Source organism: Adelges cooleyi, unplaced genomic scaffold, assembly GCF_023614345.1.
Source record: "Adelges cooleyi isolate 19-005CV unplaced genomic scaffold, UGA_ACOO_1.1 ACOO_flye_CR_arks_rails_tigmint_CR_PRNA_10, whole genome shotgun sequence".
Taxonomy (NCBI): Eukaryota; Metazoa; Arthropoda; class Insecta; order Hemiptera; family Adelgidae; genus Adelges; species Adelges cooleyi.
Genome location: NW_026095752.1, coordinates 3,219 through 22,914, shown reverse-complemented (window position 1 = coordinate 22,914; position 19,696 = coordinate 3,219). Strand labels below are relative to the sequence as shown.

The 19,696-nt window shown below is 31.8% G+C and overlaps 2 non-coding genes across 2 annotated transcripts; both read left to right on the top strand.

Annotated features, from left to right (window-relative positions):
* The first annotated feature begins 575 nt into the window (after positions 1-575).
* On the top strand, positions 576-692 carry LOC126837202 (U5 spliceosomal RNA). Its single transcript, XR_007685465.1, has one exon. It is a non-coding gene; the product is annotated as a U5 spliceosomal RNA (small nuclear RNA).
* Positions 693-6,515: 5,823 nt separating this feature from the next.
* LOC126837194 (U5 spliceosomal RNA) lies at positions 6,516-6,633 on the top strand. The gene has a single exon (XR_007685464.1). It is a non-coding gene; the product is annotated as a U5 spliceosomal RNA (small nuclear RNA).
* The last annotated feature ends 13,063 nt before the right edge of the window (positions 6,634-19,696 follow it).

The window sequence follows — 19,696 nt, the reverse complement described above, 5'->3', positions numbered from 1 at the left end:
GTGAATTAATAATTTTAGCACCATAACACATGTTTTTGCCATAATATACATTAGCTTGTTCAATAAATCCCTATACTTTATTACAATGAATGGTTTCATTTTCGTTTTATCGAAAATTGCCTCTTAGTTCTGACTGAATTAAGCGACGTCGTGTAAGAGTAAGTCCCACAATGATGAACCTACATAGTCCGGCGATGTACAGATTTCATTTAATGGACAACGTATAAAGGTAGATGGGGTTAAGACACAACTGAAAGTAGGATGTCAGTGCGGCGGCGGCAGTGACGACGCGGTATTTACTATCTTGCCGGTAGACGGCACCATTGGGAGTTTCCAATAAAATCACCAACGAGCACCCATAGAAATCCAGTTAAAGTTTACTAGAAATCTTATTAAAAGTGAAATGTTTGAAATTCTGCGGCATTTCATCGACTCAAGGGTTGGTCGAATGCTGGAAAAAAACGTTGATCGACGGTCAGCCCCGATCGAATGACACAAGGTCATGGGGGAGTTCACTCAACGGGTCGACCGCAGCTGTCAGAGCATAAGTACTGATAATGGCCCGGCAATCGACCAACTCCATTTCCCTTTCAATACGAATAAATCTTTCACCTGTTACTAATGATTTCCATGGAGGGGAGCACTCAAAGGAGTCTAGATGAATAATTTTTCTAACTTCCGACTTTCGAGTTGGGCTCACATTACTCAAAAACAATCAAATTATTAAAGTTCATCGATACTTGTGATCAATACGCCATAGCATTACTGGCCAGTGCAGTGACTGTCCGTCGATTAATGCTGACAACATGACAAATTCAAGCCTTTCTGGGGTACTTGGATAAATAAAGTGTTAATAGGGCCCAGAAGTTCGTGCATTTGCATGTTCTACCGAATGATCCGAGAAATAGCTAGATAAGCTGTGAATTACATTTCAAAGAATCCAAATTCAAAAATAATTGTTTCGCGTATTTCAGGTTTTTTTCATGAATTAATTGAAAAAGAAAAAAGTTCTTTGTAATATTAATTGTTTCATTTGGGTATTTAATAAAGAAGTTCATATTATCTTTTTCTTGGTTCTTGGTATCTGTAAACAAGTACTGATAGGTGAAATCAACGGTAGAAGACCCAGATGCCACCCTAGGCAAAGTTGGATGGACACATTGAAAGCTGATCTAGTAAAGGTTGCACCAGGAACGGAAATAGTTGAAGCAGCGAAGGGCTTGCATGGGCTGTAAAAAAAAAACAAATGAAAAAACAATATTTTTTGTTTTTTTATTTCAAGATCAAAACAACATCTGAATACATAATGTGTAGCGAACCCGGTTGACGAGTATCAAAAATAATTTTTAACCGATGTCTATCATCGTCGTTGTTCACCACATACATTTTTTTCGACGTTAGTATACATACCGCAGTAAGAATTTGATATCTCTCAATTTTCCTATTGTTAAATCGTCGGTGTACATTTTTCTGCAACGAATTTTAGTCAAGCCTTCAAGACCGTTGTGATCGTCATATACAAGAAAAATGAAAGCCAGACGTCATATTTTTAAAAATATGTTTACGCTCTACATGCCCGCTTTAGTAGCAGCAGCAGATCCGGTAACGCCGTATCATGTGGACGCTTTGAATTATATATTCAATATACACGGTTGGAGGAATTTGCCACAACACTATGGTTTCAAGATAGTCGTGCTGTGGATGGCAGGAGACACCCGCCGCATCATGTCCGCCAAAGATATACTAGAAACCGACAGAAATGGCCAACTAGTCAATGACAGAAACGCGGGTCTTAAAATCCGTCAAGCACATCAGCTTTTCAGCTGTAAGTATGCCAGCATTCTAAAAAATTGTTACAAATACACTTCCGACGCAGCAATCGAGTGCAAAGGTATTGGAGATTCCGTCACAGCCGCGGTATGTGTAACCAAGTTATTAGAAATGATCAGAAAAATCGACCAAATGGTGGTGCGCGTTCTGGCCACGCTTTCGTGTATTGCAATGACGTGTCCGAAACGATGGAAGATTTCAAGAGGTTCTACGGCACCTCGTTTTTCGACAGTACATCAGGCGACAAAACTTAGCACATCTCAATAATCAATTCTACCCAAAATAATACGAACATAGCACGACTATCTTGAAACCATCGTGTTGCGACAAATTTCTCCAACCGGATATACTGAATATATAATTCAAAGCGTCCACATGGTACGGCGTTACCGGATCTGCTGCTGCTACTAAAGCGGGCATGTAAAGCGTTAAAAAATGTTTTAAAAATATCACGTTCGGCTTTCACATTTTTTTGTATACGACGATCACAACGCTCTTGAAGTACAGACTTGACTAAAATCCGCTGCAGAAAAATGTACACCGCCTTACAAGAAATTGACGAAATTGAGCGAGGTTTCCGGAGAATGCATGGAATATGGAAGCCCCTTGATGTAATGCAACAAATTAAAAATCGGATAGACCTGGGCCTCGGTTGGCTTTCAGTACGATGCGGTAAATGATAAAACCCTTGTTACGTACGTACCGTAACGAATTCCAAGAAAATTTAAACAAATCCATACTATAAAACGAATTATCTGTCCAAGAATAATTGAAAATCCAGCTAACATAGAACTCGAAACACCTCATCCACAGCCGCAACAGTTATTCGCATAACAAAATATTCAAATTGTCAATTACATTTTATAAAAAAACAAAATTTGTACAGCTACAAAATTCCATTTTATAATCATTAATTGACTATTATAATTCAAATATACGTTTAAATAAAAATACAAAAATTTCTAGTTATTTATGATAGAATATTATTTTTTATTAGTCAATTTTGTTATGTTTAATAATACATTAAGGTCGTGGCATATTAGGGTGAGAGGAACTCACTGATTTATATAAATAATTACGACAAAAAGTGATTAAATCATTTTCCAATTAACACTTTGATACAAATCTGTGAATAGTAGGTTAAAACCAATCTAGTATAAAACAAGTACAGTAAGAATAAAGTAGTATACGTAAGTGAGTAGTTGTAATAAGTATGGTATAGTAAGTATAACGTATGGTTAAGTAAGTTTAAAAATAAAATAATAAACATCAATAATAACAATTATTGAGTAACTTGTACACGTCATAGTTTAATTCTAGATCTACCTTTTATCTAATTTTCAGAACAAAATCCCTAAAACTTGTAAAAGTGATAAAAGAAAAAAATAGAATTTGTATAAACTTAAAGTCAAAAGTGGTACTTGGGCATAAAACTTAATAATATCATTCTGCATAGATCTAAATATAATTGTTTTAATAATTTGATACATTTTTTTTAAGATTTTATGTGTTTTTGTTAAAATAAACGCAATCTGCGAAAACACAGTTTTCCGGCAATTAAAAAAAAAAACTGTAGTGTGGAAATTGTTTTCCGTTTAATATGTTATGAATACATATGAGTTCTAACTACTGACAAATTTTCAACTTAAAGGTCCTATAATTACGGCTAAAAAACTAAAAAAACTTGTACCCCCCTTAGGGGGCGGGTAATGGGTATAATTTAAATTTGATACAACTGACGTGTGCGGCTGTATCAATTAAATATTCCTAATAAATTTCAACTCGATCCGATCCGACTCTTATTCGCGAAATTATAGCCAGTAGAATTCTAACTTAAAAACTCGTACGGTTTTTTTTTGTTTTTTCAAATTTTGACTTTGAAGAAGTAAACGTTTCAACTTTTATACCCCTCCAAAGTACCAACTAGATGAAATTTGTGATTTATAGAGTTGCTACTCGAAGGAATTGGTTCAGTATTAAAAAAGTAACAGTTTATACAGATAAAAAAAAAAAGCCCACATCAGAGTAAAACCAATACCTTCGCCGATCTGCATCGAAGCTTAAACGTTTTACTTTTTAAGGGTTTTCGTATATCACAAAAAAGGGTTATGATACAAAAGATATTTTGAAGTGAAAATAATACACTTACAATCTTGATTGAACTTGTATTGGGAACAGCATGCTTACTTATTAGACATTGTAGAAAATACACTTAAGTCAGAATTTATTGTAGCCAAAAACTGTTGTAAAATTTATAAGTTTGATTCCAGTGAATATGTTTTGACCCATCTTAAGGGGGTTAAAGTGGCCTGTTTGTTGGACATTGTAGGCCAGCTCAGAATGGTTAGATATCAAGTATGTAAACATATTTGACTAAATCGACCACTTTTCTAGGTTAATGTAGAAATCGACTAATGATATTTCATTTAAAATTGTGTTTAAGTCCTATTTTATTTGCTCAAATTTGTCTTTTCGGAGTAAATGAATCAGTTATTCAACAACCGACTTCCATAATAACATGCATTCCTGCATTCAATCCCTTTAATGTAATCGTTGAGCAATTTATTTTTTTATTTATTGTATTTTTAAACGGGTAAATACCCAATTACTCATAAGACAAGAATAGTAACATAAACATAGAACTTACACAAAAATAAAAGTATACAGATTAACATAACAGCTGACAAATACAATGGATTTCAACAACACAAAATAATAGATAAAGATAAACAATATTTACACAATTGGACTATTTAAATAATTAACAAAAGCTTCTAACGAGTTTTTAACAAATAAATCAATATTATTAAATTATTTCGCGAATTAATAATTTTAGTACCATAACACATGTTTTTGCCATAATATACATTAGCTTATTCAATAAATCCCTATACTTTATTAAATAATACAATGAATGGGTTGCATTTTTGTTTTATTAAAAATTGTCCACTTATTGATGATTGAACTAAGCCACGTCGTGTAATCCATGGATTTAGTTTACTTTTTTTCTTATTACTAAAATTTTTGCACATTTTACTTATTATATGATAATAAGAGTAAGTCCCACAATGATGAACCTAGATAGTCCGGCGATGTACGGTTTTCATTTATTGGACAGCGTATAAAGGTAGATGGGGTTAAAAAAAGTACTCTGATAATGTATGAATAAACCATTCAAGACGCTAAAAACTACCGAGTATTAAATATTAAAAAATTTAAGTCTAACTGTTTTCTGTTACATGCAATATAAAATATGATTTAAATGAACTAATAAATGAATAAGTGTAAATTTTGGAATGCTATGGCTGTATTATAATTAGCTGTTAAATTTAGGATTTAGTGAGTGCCAAAGCTTTAAAGCCTACGGTAAGGAGCGTACATCCGCCCATGTTTATGACTACGAATTCGCAAAAAATTATTTCAAAATGTAATCAAACATGAGATAAGTAATTTTAAAAAAACAGTAAATTATTTAAATGGGAAAAACGACAATAGATAAATTGTTATAAAAGTTACATTACTAATTATCTAACTTTCTAAAGTATGAAAATATCCAAAAGACACATAAACTTTACATCAACTTTTTTCAACAAATATATTTTCTATAGGATATTTAAAAATTGGGAAATATTGTTGTAAGTGTAAAAACTAACGACCCAATAACCACTTTTTCCAATCTATTATTTTTTCAGTTTGTAACAAGTTGTAACAGAAAAAATGGTCTCTGGAAAATAATGTTGATTAGGGAAAGTGTACCATGGAATAACATGGTTTTTGGTAAAAGTGGTGTCATCCCATTTGAAAGAATATATTTTGTGATAATAGTATATTATCAGTGAAATCCGCCATTCCATAAAGTTAAAAAAGTATGAAATAAGGTTTCAAAACTTTTTTCCAAGCTTTATAGTTTTAATTTTTTTCAAATGATACCTACACAATTTAGAGAACGATATTGGTAGCCAAGTAAATATTTTGATTCGTATAAATTAAGTTTCAATATGAGATTGGATCATATTATGTTACACGCGGTAAACAGACACTTAGAATCTAAATCCTATGTATTTAAAAAAAATTAGATACCAATCTTAAACGCAAAAATGTCACAGATTTAAATCTTTCACATTGTGTTTGTGCTATGCTTTGTGACCCTCTGGGGAGGGAGACCGATTGTTCACTTCCTATAGCGGCTTTTTGATGAGATAGGGCTAAGAAAGCAAATATTACACATTAGAAAACGTGCAGTCGTTCATATTTTATAGTATGACATAGGTGCCCGGGGACTTGTGTGGCCTTATGGCTTCTTTGCTTTTTCCATATAAACATTTTGTTTTGGTAAATCGATAATTAATAATAATTCTAGAACTGAAAGTAGGATGTCAATGCGGCGGCGGCAGTGACGACGCGGTATTTACTATCTAGCCGATAGACGGCACAATTGGGAGTTCCCATTAAAATCACCAACGAGCACCCACGGAAATTCGGGTAAAGTTTACTGGAAGTCTCATTAAAAGTAAAATGTTTGAAATCTGCGGCATTTCATCGACTCAAGGGTTGGTCAAATGCTGGAAAAAAACGTTGGCCGACGGTCAGTCCCGATCGAATGACACAAGGTCATGGGGGAGTTCACTCGACGGGTCGACCGCAGCTGTCAGAGCATAAGTACTGATAATTGCCCGGCAATCGACCAACTCCAGTTCCCTTTCAATACGAATAAATCTTTCACCTGTTACTAATGATTTCCATGGAGGGGAGCACTCAAAGGAGTCTAGATAAATAATTTTTCTAACTTCCGACTTTCGAGTTGGGCTCACATTACTCAAAAACAATCAAACTATTAAAGTTCATCGATACTTGTGTTCTACTGAATGATAAAAAATAGCTAGATAAGCTGTGAATTACATTTCAAAGAATCCAAATTCAAAAATAATTGTTTCGCATATTTCAGGTTTTTTTCATGAATTAATTGAAAAAGAAAAAAGTTCTTTGTAATATTAATTGTTTCATTTGGGTATTTAAAACAGAAGTTGTTATTATCTTTTTCTTGGTTCTTGGTATCTGTAAACAAGTACTGATAGGTGAAATCAACGGTAGATGACCCAGATGCCGCCCTAGGCAAATATGGATGGACACGTTGAAAGCTGATCTGGTGAAGGTTGCCCTGGTGCTAGAAAAGAGTGAAAATAGGGAGAGAAGGCGGGAAATAGTTGAAGCAGCGATGGGCTTGCATGGGCTGTAAAAAAAAAAAATACAAACTAGAAAACAATATTTTTTGTTTTTTTATTTCAAGATCAAAACAACATCTGAATACATAATGTGTAGCGAACCAGGTCGGCGCGTATCAAAAATATGTCTATCATCTTTGTTGTTCACCACGTACAGTATTTTCGATGTTTGTACATACCGCAATAAGAATTTAATATCTCTCAATTTTCCTTTGTTCGGCTTTTATTAAATCGTCGGTGTACATTTTTCTGCATTTTAGTCAAGCCTGTACTTCAAGAGCGTCGTGATCGTCGTATACAAAAAAAATGAAAGCCGACCGTGAAATTTTTTTAATTTGTTTAACGCTTTACATGCCCGCTTTGGTAGTAGCAGATCCGGTAACGCCGTACCATGTGGACGCTTTGAATTTTATATTTAATTTACCCGGTTGGAGGACTTTGCCGCTTAAAAATGATTTCAAGATAGTCGTGCTATGGATGGAAGGAGACGCCCGCCGCATCATGTCCGCCAAAGATATACTAGAAGCCGACAGAAATGGCCCACTAGTCACTGCCAGAAACGCGGGTCTTAAAATCCGTCAAGCACATCAGCTTTTCAGCTGTAAGTATGCCAGCATTCTAAAAATTTGTTACAAATACACTTCCGACGCAGCAATCGAGTGCAATGGTATTAGAGATTCGGTCACAGCCGCGGAATGTATAACCAAGTTTAGGGATATGATCACAAAAATCGACGAAATTGTGGTGCGCGTTCTGGCCACGCTCTCGTGTATTAAGGAAAAATTCCCAATAACAGAGTACGACAATAACGTGTCCAAAACGATGGAAGAATTCAAGAGGTTCTACGGCAACTTGTTTTTCGATGATACATCAGGCGACAAAACTTACCAAAACTCAATAATCAAGTCTACCCGAAAAAATATGAAGACCGCCTTACAACACTTGGGTACGTTCTATAATGATTTTTGCAGACCGAAAAAAGACAAAGAAATTGACGAAATTGAGCGAGGTTTTCGGAGAATGCATGGAACATGGAATCCCCTTGACGTAATGCGACAAATTAAAAAACGGATAGATTCTACCGTCAACTCGAGCTTAAGTGAACTCTGGGCCTCTGTTGGCTTCGAGTACGATGCGGTACGTAACAAAGCCCGTGTTACGTACGTACCGTAATGAATTCCAAGAAAATTTAAACAAATCCATACTATAAAACGAATTATCTGTCCAAGAATAATTGAAAATCCAGCCAACATAGAACTCGAATCACCTCATCCACAGCCGCAACAGTTATTCGTATAAAAAAATATTCAAATTGTCAAATACATTTTGTAAAATAACAAAATCTGTACAGCTATAAAATTCCATTTTATAATCATTAATTGACTATTATAATTCAAATATACGTTTAAAAAAAAGTACAAAAATTTCTAGTTATTTATGAAAGAATATTATTTTTTATTGGTAAATTTTGATTTGTTTGATAATACATTAAATAAATACATTAAGGTCGTGGCATATTAGAGTGAGAGGAACTCACTGATCTTTATAATTGATTACGTTTGACAGTGTACAATTTCATTATTATATATTTTATCATGTTACATTTTTTTTTTTTTTAATTCACTATAAAATCGACAATTGTAGAAAATAACATATTATTCGTTTTGTAGCCGAGTTAAACTTAAAACTAAATTAAATATAAAAATGACTTGATAATAATATAAAATGTACTTCAAGACGGGATATAGGAAATAGGGGGTAGGGGATAGGGGTGAGTAATAGGGGTAAGATATAGGAGCTAAGAGATATGTTGTACGTTCAACGTTAAAATTAGAACTAAATAATAAAATCAAAACAGTTAAAGGGCCCAATTTCTCTATGAATTGTTTTAAGTCAGATAATAAACACTAAAATTTTAGCCAGAATCTTAACGTTTTAATATACTAGCTTGTTACCGTTTGTTAATATACTATATCATTATCTATAATTCCACCACTACTCTAAATTTATTCGGTACTTCAACGAGACATGAAAATGCTCGTTCGTGGTTGCAGACTCGGCTGAAAAATGGCTTTTTTATAATATTGATTGGGGCATAATGAACCAGTCACCCTGTATATATAGGTACACTATTTAATCAGTATAATTGGATAGATCCATAGATGACAACCTATGTAATAAAATGATTAGTTGCACTGACATATTGCACTGTATACTCTTTGGTAGTCGTGAAAACAAAAAAGTCGAAGTCAAAAAGTTGGGTTTGGCAATAGTCAAAACGTGAAGGCGGTGTAGCGTTTTGTAGCATGTGCGATCAAGGCGATAACAATATATTTTCCTGTGCCGGTGGAAGTACTGGTGCAATAAATAAGCATTTAAGAACTATACATAAATTAAACCCGGAAAGTTGTCAATCGCAAAGGTGTGTAATATATCATTTATAATGTAGATATGGTTCAATAATATTTTATGTAAATTATTATATAATTTATGGTAATATATATATTTGCACATGTAAGGTATAATGTATCTAACAATGAATAAAATTACACTATATTGGTTGATACTCCATGAAGAAAATAAAGAAAACCAATTGTTTTTTAACTTAAACATTTAAGACTTTATTTTATCTATTTTTTTATGGTGTTGAATATTGTGATACGGCACAGTAGTATAATAATATTATACTAAATATTAACATATATTATGTGTTGTATTAATATCCATTATTAGGGCCCATTTTAGATTATTTTGTTCGCTGCTGCTTTACTTGCCCGATAACCGATATAATGCTAAGAAGTCCCCCACTAACAAGGCATAAGTATAAAGTTGACAACAACGACTATCCACAGCCAATATTAGCCCGCTATTTATTCTGTTCAATTCTATTTTTGTACTGACAAGTTTTGCCATATACAAAGATATGTACACCAATGCATCGAATGCATATATACAGGGTGATTCATTAAGGAATAGACACTCATTTGCTCTTAAAATAATTGCAATTTTGTAGTTGTACGGTACTTCAAAAGGACTGTATGAAGACTAAGAATTATATGAAAACTACTATAAACAAAATACAGCACGGTACGGTGTAAATATTAAGTAATTTTATAATATTGTAAAATAACAAAAACTACAATGTTTTCAAAAAGAAAAACTATAAAATTGCAATTATTTTCGAAGAAAATGGGTGTCTTATTCTTAATGAGTGCACTTTGTGCAGGATGCCCCACGATGCTTATACATTGCAATGTTTCCTAGGTCAATCGTGATTTAAAGCCTAAAAATACATTATTTTATAGTAAAATTGAGAACACAAATTAAAACAAATCCAGACACAAAAATAGGAAAGTCTACACTACTGTAAAAATATTACATTTTCAGCTCTAGATTTGCAGAACATATCTAGTTTTGTCAAATATGTAGGTATTTTAAAATTATTGATCCTTTCAATTACTATTATAATTAAATTATGCATCATACATCGGACTCTTAGGATGTTAGCACCCTGGTTTTGTTTAGGATTTGATATCAATAATAAGCATTTGTGCTTAATGTGAACATTCCTTTTTCTCCCTTCATGTTTAAACAAAAACGATAGTCTCTAAATACTGGACTATATCAGTTCGATAAAATACCAATATAGTTTTTACTGCCACACTGCGCGTGTACATTACATATAATTATTTAAAAAATTATATTTTGGCGAGATGTACGTTTGATCAATTAATCTATTGGCAAATTATTGTACTTCATAAAATGATTTTATTAATGAACTGTCCGGATATACCGTACTTTTTATGTCAAACAAAACTTCCATAATTTACTCATAATAGTCATGTAAGTAGCAAAGATAGACGAAGTTGGGAATTTTCAAATACCGGGCAAATTTTTATGCAATTTGAATTTCGAATCTTGCAAAAATAAATCATTTTAGATTTTCTGATAACAAACTCATCATCTACCCCCCTCCCCCCTTAATTGCCTAAGCTACTATTTAATTCGGGTGATTCTCCCATTTTTTAGGGATTTTCGAAAATTTGACCATAAAAAGCCTACCTAAATACACAAATGCACGATCTTCAAAATATTTTATGGTTTTAGTGGTACAACTGTACAAGTACTTCATCAAACTTTGAAAATGAGTGTCAGGGCGTTGAACTTGAAGGTAATGAAAATAACGCCGACTTAGAAAGTTCAAGTAATAATAATGGTCAATCGATGCCTTTGAATAGCCGAAAACGCAAATGATGTTCAAGAGATCAAGACGATGGCAAATCAATATCAAATAAAATGTGCAGTCGCGAACGAACAGAACAAATTCACATAGCCCTATCAAAACTAATAGTAATGAACCAGCTACCCATTATCATTTTGCTCCAGCGCAGGATTTCAACAATTTATGGCGGTTCTTGAACCTAACTAAAAAGTTTGTAAACAAGAAGCTATAAAAAGTAGAATAAATATCTTGAAAGTATCTCTTACCTTGAACATAAAATAGGACCTTAATGAAGCTAAAAGTGTAAGTTGTACAACCGACGGATGGTCGTCATTATCTCTAGATTCCTACATCACTGTAACTGTCCATATTATTGATTCAAATTGGAACACAAGGTCTAACAACACATTGAATGGAAGAACGGCATACTGCTGATAATTTGGCTGTTCAACTAGAACATGCATTTTTCCAAATGGGAAATAAACAATAAAGTAAAAAATATTGTTAATGCCGTTTCATTAGTAACTAGCGATCAACCAATTAATAGTGTCACACGTGCAGCTAATTCCCTCGTTTGCCCTAGAATACATATTTGGCGATGATCTAGTGGATATGAATAACGCTTCTGTACAACTACAGCATTACTTGGCCGAACCGCAATTAAAATATGATCTCGACCCTTATGAGTGGTGGAAAACGAGACAAACAAAGTATAAAGGGATTTCTGAATTACCAATGCAATTCCTTGCTATACCAGCTACATCAACGAGCTCTGAACGTTGCTTCTCAACAGAGCTGGTAACATGTTAATTCAAAAAGAAGCTGTCTTTTACCTGAAAACGTTAACACTTTAGTTTTCCTTTACCAAAATAGGCAGTTAACTAATTAAAAAATTAACAAAACTTTGTTCACATTTTTTTTTAAAGTATTAATTTAATTTTTGTAATTATTAAAATATTTTGTCAGAGACAACATTTACAAGTAATTAAGATTTTTTTTTTTTTGTTATTACGTACTTATTTATATTATGACTATTCTTGTTATTTTTGTTATTTTACTAATTAATATGTTTTTTGTATCTTCAGCTTTATAAAATTATTATATATATAATAATGTATTTCAAAATTACACAGTATAAAGTATAAACTAGTATACTAAGAAACAAATTTTGTTAACTACCAAAGTCCAAATGCAATGAAATAAAATAAATTATTGTTTTTCTTGTAAAGCGAAAACAAGGCAGTTTTTAATTTTGAACGTCAATGTCTATATTACTAGGACCCGATCAATATATGTTATCAATAGTTATTTTACATTCCTCAGAAATACAAACCTCGACAGCAAAATGTATAATTAGTATTAAAATTTTAAATGTTGTAATACTATATACTAATATAGTATCAGAGTAGAGATGATATTAAATATTAAACACGAATAAAGTTATTACAATAATAGATATATTATACATAGAATATATACAACACAGTGAAACAATAATACACTAGTAATATGTATAAACTGAATAAAAATACTGAGCCCCGAGCCCTTAGATCAAATGCTATTTATATTAACCCACAAGGTTGCACGCGTCCACAGATACACGTGTGCTTACAAAAACAACTTTGTTTTTCTATAACATTTCCTGGTTAACTAACTACGTATTTTTGTTATACAGATAAACAACATATTTATATATTGTGAAATACTTCCTGATATATAGAATATTAATTATTAATCCAATAAAAAATACTAGATATTTATGTATTTATTTAAAATCGTAAATAAATATTATATTTAAAACTTATTGTTAAAATATAGTTTAAAAAAACTAAAAAACACGCTTAAATAGTAAAATAAACTAAAAAGTAGAAAATAATTTTCAATATAGAAATCAATTAATAAAAAATAAATAGTATTATTGTGAAAAAAACGTGGGGTGCTACATATATCAGTTCTTGAAAAGCGCCCCACACTTTTTTCACAATAATACTATTTATTTTTTATTAATTGATTTCTATATTGAACATTATTTTCTACTTTTTAGTGTTTTAAGCGTGTTTTTTAGTTTTTTTAAACTATATTTATTTTCCACTTTTTAGTTCGATGTGCTTTAAAATCGAGTTTTTTTAATTCTAGTACATACGTGTCTCTATTACTTGAAAACTTTAGGTAAACAACAATGAATACACGCATGTACGTTCGGTTGCCTATCTCTTTTAGTTACATAGTTACATACAAACAAACATACATACAAGTGAAGCTAATATAAGCGTGTTAATTATAATACCGTAAACACATTTTAGCCATTGGTCGTTGATTATTTAAATGAAAAAAATATATTTCTAAACATAAGTACAACTATTAGAACAAATTTTAGTTAATACCCGAGTACCTGGGGTTTTAATACCAAAAAAATAGCTCACATCATTGCCAAAACCAATAGCATCGCTGCTCCACATCGAAGTTATATAATAGATCTATCAATTTTAAAAACGCTCATTGCTTTGTATTCTACTCAATATTAAAATATTTATTATTGTGGTGACACCAAAAGTTCATTTTAGGCCAATGCGATTTATAAATTATTTCAATTTGAAATACCCGTTTGATATATTATGTACAAATAATATTAAATGAGAAAAAAACGTTATAAACATTACTACTACGTACTAGATGGTATAATAACAAAAACGAGTAAACGTTTTAAAAATTGTACCCAAAAACGTATAGCTGTAATTACAATTGTATGACCAAAGTGTGAGTCTGAGTTTACTGTTTTTCTTGTATTTTTCGATAAATATTATTTTCACACCGTACGACTGACAATGTTCTTTATCATCAACACGATGACTATGATTGGACTCCTCTTACTTAAGACGGATATGTAAATTAATAAAATATATAACCAAAATTTGTATCATTCGTTGTCCTACTTTGATCTACAAAAAAAAAAATCATTAAATCGAATTACAGAATTAAAAAACAAAAAAGTAAACGTCCCATTCGTAAACACATTACACTGATGTTTTATGTTGTTTGTCAGACCTATCTTCAGACTAATTATCAGTTCTTAAATCTTAAAAACGCGCCAAAAATATGTCAACTTTTCTCGCAGGGGGGTGAGGGGTTGTCAAAATTTCGGTTTTACATGTGCGGTTTTGTTGATAGCACATTTTATATTGAAAATGCTAAGGTTTCGGCACTTGTGCACACATGAGAATGTCTGAGTACATTTTTTTTTCCATCGATAAATATTCGTACATTTTAGGCAGAAAAAAATGTCGATCTAACGACAAAAACAATGTATAAAATTGTCAATGTTTGAATTTCCAATTTTTTTGTTTTTCTATTCTTTTGCACATCTTTTTACACGTTGAAAATCCAAAGGTCATAGCAAATCGTCGAAACTTGAAAATGTTATCGAATCGGATACACTATTAACATACCATTTGCGCACATAGATATTGTATTATTGTACGACTACTGCCTGTAATAGTCCGTAAAACAAATAGTAACTTAACCTTAAGTATGGCTGTCGACGGATATTCACAAGGGAAAAAGCCATTAAAATTGTGGTCGGGAATTAAGTTGGATTGAACTGACTGAATCACACCGGGACCACTCTAAATAGTATCCGTTAAAATATTGGCACGATTTGATCATTTTTTTTTTAACATTTAACATCTGCGAAAAACAGTTTTTCGGTTATTAAAAAAAAAAATGTACTCCCGAATTTTTTTATTCGTCTAATATGTTATGGATGCATAATATTATGAGTTCTGACTCCTGAAAAGTTCTGACTCCTGCCTTATTTCAAAGATTTGAAGAATAATTTTGAATACACTATTTTCCATAAAATTATTTAAATTATTAGGCTATTTAGAACAATAAAATAAAAATATATTTAAAATAATACATTTTTTTAATTAAATACAAATTGCCCAGGTCTGATCGTGGGATCCCGGATTTAGAACAACTTTGAAAATAAACACATACCGCATACGTACTATAAATACTACCAATAGCCCGAAATTTTGACCTATAGGATTTGTAATTTGTATACAGGGTGGTCCATCTGATATAAGACAATCATTTACTCGGAAAATATTGGTGTTTTGAAAACTCATTTTTTTTGTATACTTGTAGGTGGTATTTTACTATATTGTTCAAAACCTTTTTAAAACTTAATATTGAAAATTTTATCTTCATCTTATATACGTCAGATAAACACGAACTTCGTTTTTCCAAATGGAAACATATGGTTTTAGCTCCATAAAATATATGTAGAAGAAAAAAATTTAGCGTTTGAATTTTGAATTTTCATCAATCTGATCGACTTTGTAAAGATATTTCATTCACTCCTATTTCTTAGGTTGTACAAAAAAACAGTAGCCGTCGTTATCTCGGTTAAATTGCAGTTTCAACTGCAATACCTTATAATTATGTTAAATACATTCAAACGTTTTAAAAATAATGATTTTAAATCCCTTCTTCCAGTAGAGCTCAAATTGTTTTAGTTTTGGTGACTGAGATCTGAAAGTTTAGTAATAGATAAATTTGTTAGATGCCTAAAATATTTCTATGCTTTGAAAAACGTTTTAAAAATAAAAACAATCTATTCACAATTTATAATAATATCACATCGTTATCATTTTTCTTCTTCTTCTTTTTCTTTTAAAAATAATAAAAAAATACCTCACGATTTTAAACTCTACTAGAGATATTCTCGATATAATTGATTTGGAAAAAATAATAAAGGAGTAGTCCGCATTAAAAAAAACACCGTATTAAAGTTTAACTTTTGTTGGTTTTTTTTACTTGTACTATCTAAATTTGTTTGTATTAATTAATAAAGTTAAAAAAATGATAATCAAACAATATTAATTACTAATTTCCTCGTTATTTTTTTTTTCAACAATTATTAATTCCCATTAATTTTAGTAAAAAAGTTGGGACTTGTGATGTAAAATATTATAATATATTTAAGAAAGTACCCAAATACTTTAGTCAGGAAGTAGTGTGTAAACAGTTCCCTCCCAGGTTAGCGATAACTTGGTTAAAAAAATATTTAGTCAGCAATTAAAATTTTAAAGCCGGCATCTTCATTTTGACACTCCCCTTGCATATTTCTTAGCGCCGGATCTGGTCTGGCCAATAATATGATATCGCTAGTTTAATGTATCAGTTGAATGACTCTGAAATAAGTTTCACTTCATCCGTGCGCAATTTTTTTTTTTTTATTAAATTATCGTTTACTAAATTCTTGCCTAAGCGTTTACTCGAAAACATAATTCTTTTACTTTAGAAAAAAACACTTGTGTGATTCGATGTGCGCTTAAATTTTGCACCGTTTGCATAAATGAAGTACAGGGCTCGTTTGTGTTAAAAATATTATACAAAGCCAAAAGACTGTGTCTATTTTTTAGATACCCATGTTAAACTTGCATTTTATTAACGGCGTACGACAAATACTCATGGTCTTGAGACCTTACAATATAGCATTACACCTTCAATGCTATATTCCCTGATGGTTTTTGTCCGTACCAAATAATATATTACATCTAGTGCCCATAATTTGGAGAATTAGATATGACCATCACAATACCAGAAACCATATCTAATCGACAAATAGGATTTATTCGAAACAAAAAAAAAAACAAAAAACATTAAGAGAGGAATATTTACATATTCAGTCAGTGACCAATTTATAACTAAAATATACGGACATAACAAACATTGCGGTTATGCCATGTAAATACAAAATATCTTTCACGCGTCAGAGAAAACAAGAATGCCGCCGTTTCGAAGGTTTTTTTTTTACACGTTTTATAATAGGATAAAAAAAATGTACATTTTAGACACCAATTTTTCTTGTGTTTTTTTATTGCAAGCTCAAAGCAACATCAGAACAAATATTCATATACAGCCAACCCGATTGACGCGTATAAAAAATAATTTTAACCGATGTCCATGATCGTCGTTGTTCACCACGTACGGTATTTTTGACGTTTGTAAATACCGCAGTAAGAATTTGATACCTCTCTATTTTCCTTTGGTCGGCTTTTATTGCATCGTCGGTGTACATTTTTCCACAACGGACTTTAGTCAAGCCTGCACTTCAAGAGCCTTGTGATCGTCGTATATTTCTAAAAAATGAACGCCGGACGTGGTATATTTTTCATTTTTTTAACGCTTTATTTCATGCCCGCTTTGGTAGCAGACAACGCGGTAACGCAGTACCAAGTGAACTTTTTGAGTTACATATTCAACAATTTGTGCCGTTGGAGGAATATACCGCATTTGAACGAAATCAAGATAGTGACATGGTCGGTAGAAAGAAACCGCCTCTTGTCCGTCGAAGATATAATACAAACCGACAGAAGAGTCACTGCCAAGAACGCGGGTCATAAAATCCATCAAGTACATCAGCTTTTCAGCTGTCAGCATGCCAGCACTCTAAGAACTTGTTACCATTACACTTTCGCCGCAGTACTCGAGTGTAAAGGCATTGCGGATCCCGCCGTAACCGCGGAATGCATAACCCGGTTTAGGGATATGATCACGAAAATCGACGAAATCGTGGTGCCCGTTCTGGCCACGATTTCGTGTATTAACGAAGTATTCCCAATAACAGAGTACGACAATGGCGTGTCCGAAACGTTGGAAGATTTCAAGAGGTTCTACAGCAACTCGTATTTCGAAGTTACATCAAGCGACAAAATGTACCACGACTCAACGATCAATGCTACCAAAACTAATTTGGAGACCGCCTTAAAAGGCTTAGGTAAGTTCTATGATAGGTTTTGCAGACCGAATAAAGACCATGCAAATGCCGAAATCGGGAATGAGATCCGTAGTAGACATGGAAATGTTAAGCCCATCGACATAATGAAAACAATTAAAGGGCAGATAGATTTTACCGTCAACTCGTGCTCAAGTGAACTTTGGGCCTCTATTGGCTTCGCGTACGATGCGGTAAATGGTATAACCCGTGTTACGTACGTACCGTAACGAATTCCAAAAAAAAATTAATCAAATCCATACTTTAAAAAAGAATTATCAGTCAAGCATAATTGAAAATCCAGCCAACATAGAACTCGAAACACACAATCCACAGCCGCAACAGTTATTCGCATAATAAAATATTTAAATTGTGAAATACACATTTTATAAAATTACAAAATCTGTACAGCTATAAAATTCTATTTTATAATCATTAACTGACTATTATAATTCAAATATACGTTTAAAAAAAAAAAACAACAAATTTCTATTTATTTATGATAGAATATTATTTTTTATTGGTCAATTTTGATTTGTTTAATATAATACATTGAACAAATATATTATGGTCGTGGCATATTAAGGCGAGAGGAACTAACAGATCTATATAAATGATTACAACTAAAAGTGATTAAATCACTTTCCAATTAACGCTTTGATGCAAATCTGTGCATAGTAGGTTAAAACCAATCTAGTATAAAGCAAGCACAATAAGAAAGTATTATACGTAAATGAGTAGTTGTAATAAGTTTGGTATAGTAAGTATAAAGTATGGTTTCTTGTTATAGTTTGGAAATAAAATAATAAACATCAATAATAACAATTGTTGAGAAAATTGTACACGTCATAGTTATTAATTCTAGATCTACTTTTTGTATAATTTTCAGACCATGATCCCTAAAATTTCACTTGTAAAGGGAAATAAAGAAAAAAAAATGTTATCCCTTTTACGGGGAAGGTATTGTGATATTTGTGTGTTGTAAACGTTTATCGGTAGTACTATGTCTTAAGAATATTCTATGCTTCATTGAAACTAATTGGACTATTTTTAAAAAAAATTATGGAGTGCTGTAAATCTAAGTCGAAAAATAGGTAATATCAGATGTAATATTCTGATGGCCAGTGGACTTATTTGATCGTATTGGCCTAAAATGAGACCTCTAATTTTTTGAGAATCTCATACAAAATTTTAATGTTGCCGTAATTTTAAATATTTTAAAACTGAGTATAACACTAAGCGATAGTTTTTTTTTAAATTTATATAGAATTGGACACTCAAACCAAATGTTTTCATAATAGTTCAAAGATGCGGGTCGAGTACAGTTAAGATTTTTTATTTATCAAACTTTCGTCTTAACTGTAAGAAAATTATCTTAAAACGTTTTCTAACTAGAAAAACTTAATATTTTTCTCCTTAAAATTAGTCGACATATTTAAAATAGCAACTAGTTCGATTTTTGTGAAAAATTCCCAATCCTTTACCCCTTAATAAATATCTTATTCCGTTTCTCTGATGTAATGAATACATAGATTATACATTTTTTGAATTATTTGTCAAAGTTGATAATAATTATTCGAGTTCGAATGTCGAACATTTTTTTCGGTTGGTAAAATATTTTCAAAACGACGTGGGTATGAT